Below are 6,641 nucleotides of genomic sequence, written 5' to 3'. Positions count from 1 at the left end.
AAAAAAAAAAAAAAACCCCCTAAAAAAAAAAAAAAAAAAAAAAAAAACAACCTGGCCATTTGTTGCCTCTAATTCCATACTGCTTTGGCATATTGGGCTATGTGTTACTCTTTAAAATAATAAAAGAATAACTTTTCTATGAAAAAAGATAAATATAATGGTGGTTAACTCTAGGGAAGGGAATAAGTCAGAGAAGCAAAAACACAACCACATACAAAATTGTGTATATTACATATATATATATTAGCTATCCAAACTCATTTTCTATTTCTTAATATGTATCTCCTGGTGCAAGCAAATTGCCACTTTGTATATAGCTGTGTTTGTGCATTAAAAAAATGTATAATAATTTTGCATTAAACTGCAGAAGGTGAACAGAAAAATCAGGTTTATTGCTTTGTGAGAGTAGAGGTTTTTTCCTTAGTAAAGGGGGTAGAAATTATCCTGGCTGTTTTGAGTCAAGCATATATTTCCCACCATTCTTCAACTTACTTTCCTCTCCATTACCTTTAGAAAGCCATAGATAGACCTTCTTTTATTTACGTTCTCTGAGAAACCATTAACTCCAATAAACCCCAGTAAGGCATGATCCTAATACCAACACATGATATATACTTTCTAAGAAACAGCCAGTGCCAAATCATATATCCAACCACCGGCAAACACTTTTCAATTCATCATGAAGTTATTTCTAAATTGTGATGGTAGCACTTGAGTTCGGTTTTCCTCATTTCACTCTTCTCTAGAAAACCAAACTTTAATGAGGCATTGAAAGAGAGGCATTAACAAACTATAGTCCATTTAAGGGAAAACAACCAGGATAGAGAACAGTCTGGAAACCAGGTGAGTAAAGGCTGATGAAACTGGGATGAGAAGAGAAGACGTTGAGGAAGACATGAGCGCGATCATCCAGGATCTAAAGGAGAAGTTTGCGCATCTTTTGCTTAAATTTTTTTCTCCATTTAGATTTCCTTGGAGAAACGGTGTGAACATTTTGAAGGCTTTTGAAATATTTCACCAAATTTACACTGTCAGCAATGTATACTTATTCTTAACTAGGAATCTTAATAAGCTCTGGGGATTGAGATCATCATAATATTTAGTCTTCCTATAAAACAATGTGATACGTATCTCCATTTCATTAAATCTTCACTTATTATTACTTCATACAAATTTATTTCCTTGTACAAGCTACTCACATTTATTATTTATTTTATTTTAAGGTTAAACTTTTGTATATTTTTCTTATTAGCAAACATTTGCTGGTATATTAGAATATACTGACATTTGTGTGCATCTTACCATATGACAATAATTACTGAATTTCCATGGATGCTAATGATTTTTAGGTGATTCTTTTGGGTCTTTCTAATATTATATCTCTTGTTGAGGTTTCATTTTTTGTTGCATCAGCCAGGGCTAATGGTGCAGTGGCTATTTTTATTATTTCAGTAAGAATCAAACTGGAGCTTATGGAGTTTATAGTGAATGACTCATTTTCTCCATCAAATACATATATCATATCATTCAACACATTTCATTTATTCCCCCTTCTTTTAAATGACAGCTATACTGAGATATAATTCACATACCATGCGATTCACCTATTGAAAGTCTACAATTCAGTGGTTCTTTGTTTGAGTCACAGAGTTGTGAAACATCACCAATCAATTTTAGGACATTCTATCAACTCTCTGAAAAACTCTATATCCATTAGTAGTCACTTCCATTTTCTCTCTACCCTGCCCCTGCAAGCCCAAGGAACCAATAATTTATTTTCTGTTTGGGTGCAGTGGCTCACGCCTATAATCTCAGCACTTTGGGAGGCTGAGGTGGGCGGATCACCTGAGGTCAGAAGTTCACGACCAGCCTGGCCAACATGGAGAAACCCCATCTCTACTAAAGATACAAAGAAGTTAGCCAGGTATGGTGGTGCATGCCCGTAATCCCAGCTACTTGGAAGGCTGAGGAAGGAGAATTGCTTGAACCCAAGAGGCAGAGGCTGCAATGAGCTGAGGTTGTACCACCGCACTCCAGCCTTGGCAACAAGAGCAAAAACTCCTCAAAAAAAAAAAAATTAAATAAATATATTTTCTGTCTTTATAGATTTGCCTATTCTGGAGATTTCATGTAAATACAATCATATAATATGTGGTCCTTTATGACTGGCTTCTTTCACTCAGCATAAAGTGTTCAAGGTTCATGCTGATTTTCTTTTAAGTGCCTTCATGGTAAGTCTCTTTTTTCCATCCTACCCTAGACTTTTATCACTCCTCTCTAGATTAATAAAATAATCTCCTAGTTTTATTTCTGGATGTTAGTCTTTTTCCTTAGATCCATCATGCATACATATTAATCAGTTTTAGATATCACTTTCATCATGTATCACCTCTTCCCTCAAACCTTTGGTGAATTCTTTTTTTTTTTTTTTTTTTGAGACGGAGTCTTGCTTTGTAACCCAGGCTGGAGTGCAGTGGCTGGGATAATAGACACGAGCCACCATGCCCAGCTAATTTTTTTTGTATTTTTAGTAGAGATGGGGTTTCACCATGTTGGCCAGGCTGGTCTCGAACTCCTGAGCTCGTGTGATCCACCCACCTCAGCCTCCCAAAGTGCTGGGATTACAGGCATGAGCCACTGCACCTGGCAAATTCTTAGCGTACCATTAATCAAAACTCTCCACTCTTTCATTTCGTAAAATTATATTGAGTTACTATATCCCAGACACTCAATGTAGAGTGAACTGGACAAAACTGGAGCTTACATTGTGCCTGCTATGCAAGTGGATTCCATATTAGCCATCCAAAATCATTTTGTAGTTCTGAACATGTATGTCCTGCTGTGGGCAAATTTTCCCCTATGTAGAACATGCTTGTTCTTGCTCCTATGCCATCATCCGTGTCATTCCTCTATCTGGACATTAACTTTTCCTAACCCTTATTTAAATTTCATGTAGGCTTCATGGCTCAGATCTACGGTGGCTTGATCTAGAAAGCCATCTTTGGCTACTTCAGACACCATAAATCTCTTGTGTTTCTCCCTAGAAATTAACTTTTACATCACATAATTTAATACAGAACTTGATGCTGTTTTGTACTCTTTGCTTTTAACATGTGAGTGCTTTGTTTATCCAGCTGTAGGCTGAAGATTTAAAAATGATGATATTTGACCATTTTTATCCATACAAATGGCAATTTTATATGGGGCAATCTTAGAGAATATAAATTGCCAAATATCCCCTCTCTGCCAGGCATCCAAATTCTTGTTGACTAACCAAGGATGCCTTTCTGTCTTTACCCCTGGCTGTCAGCAGTCATATCTTTATGTCACAAACATTTGCAATCATTCTGCTGTGTGATTCAGGGAGGAGGATAAAGAGTGCATGGCCTTTATGGCAGCTCAGTTATTCTGGGATCCTTTTGCTTCTTTTTATTTTTATTTTCATTTTTTTTTGCGGCGGAGTGTGCTCTGTCTCCAGATTGGAGTGCAGTGGCATGATCTCGGCTCACTGCAACCTCCGACTCCCTGGTTCAAGCGATTCTCTTACCTCAGCCTCTCGAGTAGCTGGGATTACAGGCACACATGCCCAGCTAATTTTTGTATATTTAGTAGAGATGGGGTTTCACCATGTTGGCCAGGATAGTCTCTATCTCCTAACCTCGTGATCCACCTGCCTCAACCTCCTAAAGTGCTGGGATTACAGGCATGAGCCACCGAGCTTGGTCCTTTTTTGTTTTTTAGATGGAGTCTCACTCTGTCGCCCAGGCTGGAGTCCAGTGGCGCAATCTTGGCTCACTGCAACCTCCGACTCCCTGGTTCAAACAATTCTTCTGACTCAGCCTCTCGAGCAGCTGGGATTACAGGTTCGCACCACCACGCCCAGCTAATTTTTGTATTTTTAATAGAGACGGGGTTTCACGATGTTGGCCAGGATGGTCTTGATCTCCTGACCTCATGACCCACCCACCTCAGCCTCCCAAAGTGCTGGGATTACAGGTGTGAGCCACTGCACCTGGCTCCTTTTGCTTCTTTATATTTGATTAATTTATCTTCCTATTTGTCAGCTTAGGTTCATGGCCATGTTCCAAATGGCTGAAGCTGCTGGAAGTTTTTTCTCCAGAAAAGTGAGGTAATAGTATTAAGTTTATTTTAGAATTTACAAGCATTCCTTTAATATTGTAGAAATGAAAACTTTATATTTATAACTTTCCGGGGTAAAGATATATTCAGAAGGGTTAAACCTTGCCTTTGCATATAACTACTAGAAACACTAGGAACAGAATCCAGCCACCCTAGCGTCTAGTCCAGAGGTTTCACCACTATGAAGAAGTGGACTCAGGTGTGATTTCTCCTAGGGTTCTTTTTTAAAAAGCATACACGCGTGCGCGCGCACACAAACACACACACACATACACACACACAGTGTATATAAAATTATATAAATTATTTTATATATAGTACATATATAAATGCATATATACACATATATTTATAAACATATAATATTTATTCATGTATTTATCTTGGATAAGTGCTCAAAAATAAATCCGTTGTCTTTCCTCCCACCATCCCAAGAGACTTAACTTGCACTCCCACTTCCTAGCCATCTTGGTAGGGGCTTGAGGTTAGGATCATATTACACAAACACTAGGAAGATAAGGTGGCCTCAAATAAGACCAAAGCCAGAGGAGCATACTACCTTCGGGTTCCAACCAAGAATGAAGAATAGAAAAGAGCTGCCAGGATGCCACTGGGCCGTTGGATCTGAAAATGACTACGGGTAAGACAAAGTCAAATGGGGCCTCCTGGCCAACAAGTACACGGCACTGAGGAAAGTCAGACATTTGAACTCTGCTACATCAACCCTAAACTGCTGTAACTTGCTAGAGTGACCACAGTCCTCAGTGGGGCTCAGCGTGGGGAAAAGTCCTCGAAACTGTGTGCTCCGGCTAGCGCTGATGCAGGGCATCACTGAGACCAAGCCAGGGCCAACCAGGATGAAATAAACCGTAACTGGTCAAAATGACTTAACCTTAACAAAATGACTTCCTTAACTGGTTAAAGCTTTTTTTTTTTTTTTTTTAAACCTAAACATGGTACGGTTTTTGCTTCTTAAAAACTTGGGGTATTTTCCAGTGGATGGCGATTTGATTCATTTGGGAGTCTCCCGGAGGAGCTGACCTTCGGGAGCTCTCAACATCCCATCATAACTCAGTTGTCTCTGGGTACTGGGAAGCAGTGGGATAGAGTGGAAAAAGCAAGGCTGATCTGAGGACAAATTCTAGCTCATCTACTTTCCAGCTGTGAGACTTCGGCAAGCTAGTTAACCTCTTTGAGTCTCGGCTTCCTTAAATGAAAAATTAGGACCATATCTACTTTGCAGGGTTGAGAGAAAGATCAAATTTAACAGACTAAAAGCATCGAATATAGTGTCTGACTTACAGCAAGGGATCAATAAATAATAGCTAATTAGCTTATCCCAATCTAAATAGAGATTTTCTATGATTTAGACTCATTCTTCCTTTCAAACACTTGAGATCAAGGGGAAGGAAAAAAGCTATGAAGGCCACACGTATTTTTTTTTTTTTTTTTTTTTTTAGAGGAAGGCATCAAGTTGTTCTTCTATTTGGATGGGATCAGTAGAAATTAATGTAAAGCAGTCACATCCATTTCTTTTGATATTGCTGTACATAAGAGAACAGGGCTTATACAAGCACACTTACTTTTGCCAAGGCCAAAATGCTAGGGGGAAGACATTTCATGCCTCAAACTGGATTTGAATCACTTATGTAAGATAACATCTTAGCGACACCTGGAAATTGTGTCTTACTCCTTTCCTACTTGTACTCAAATTAGTCACAGGCTAATATGACTTTATAACAACCCCTCAAAAGTAAAAAAGACACTTCATCTTTAGCATTAGAAGGCTGGTAATTTTTAGTTAAACCAGGTGGTCATCTGGGTATATGACAAGCGACAGTGAAATAGACCTGAGATGAGGTTTAGTTATCTCTATTTATTTCCCCCAAAGTGCATGTCTATGTGAACAAAATCGTGACAGTTGAGAAGAAAACATGTGTAGCCCTTCCCCCACTTCCTTGCTTCCCTGAACTCAACCTCTCTCCCGTTCTCCATATACCAAATTGCCCTATCTCCTTGAGAAAAGGCAGATGTTGAAAATCTGGTGAAAGTTTCTTTCTGTTTTCCATTAAACTTAATGTCTTGTTCTAAGGAAGGTACTAGTCTGATTTATTTACTTGGAGAGTGTGTATATAGCACTATTTCAGAGGTGTTATACTAGCCAGGTATTCAAAGAATACACATTTCCATTTGTAATAAAATTATGTCATCTTATTGTACAGTAACAAGGACAAAACAAAATATCAAGTTGAGATCTTTTTTCAGATTTTGCTATTCTTCACTTTTGTAATCTGTCTGTAAATTCTTTTCACCATTTTAGGTACTTCTAGAACTCAAGGAACTGTCAAATATCACTTTCCACAATCCAGTACCTGACAAATATGCCAAATATGCTTACCCTTCTTGTGTGAAAGAAGCCCATGAAAGCTGCCTGGTTGAACTTCCAGCTCAGGGATACACACATTTTCCCTCCCTCTTCTATTCTGGTCAAGATGGTCAGC

General features: G+C 38.5%; 1 protein-coding gene across 2 annotated transcripts in view; it reads right to left on the bottom strand.

Annotated features, from left to right (window-relative positions):
- The window catches only part of PLEKHM3 (pleckstrin homology domain containing M3), a 201,252-nt gene that overhangs the window by 32,676 nt on the left and 161,935 nt on the right, over positions 1 to 6,641 (bottom strand). The window lies entirely within an intron of this gene.

This window comes from Sapajus apella, unplaced genomic scaffold (genome assembly GCF_009761245.1).
Source record: "Sapajus apella isolate SASKATOON/1434 unplaced genomic scaffold, GSC_monkey_1.0 scaffold10, whole genome shotgun sequence".
NCBI lineage: Eukaryota > Metazoa > Chordata > Mammalia > Primates > Cebidae > Sapajus > Sapajus apella.
This window is presented reverse-complemented; position numbering and strand designations above follow the sequence as displayed.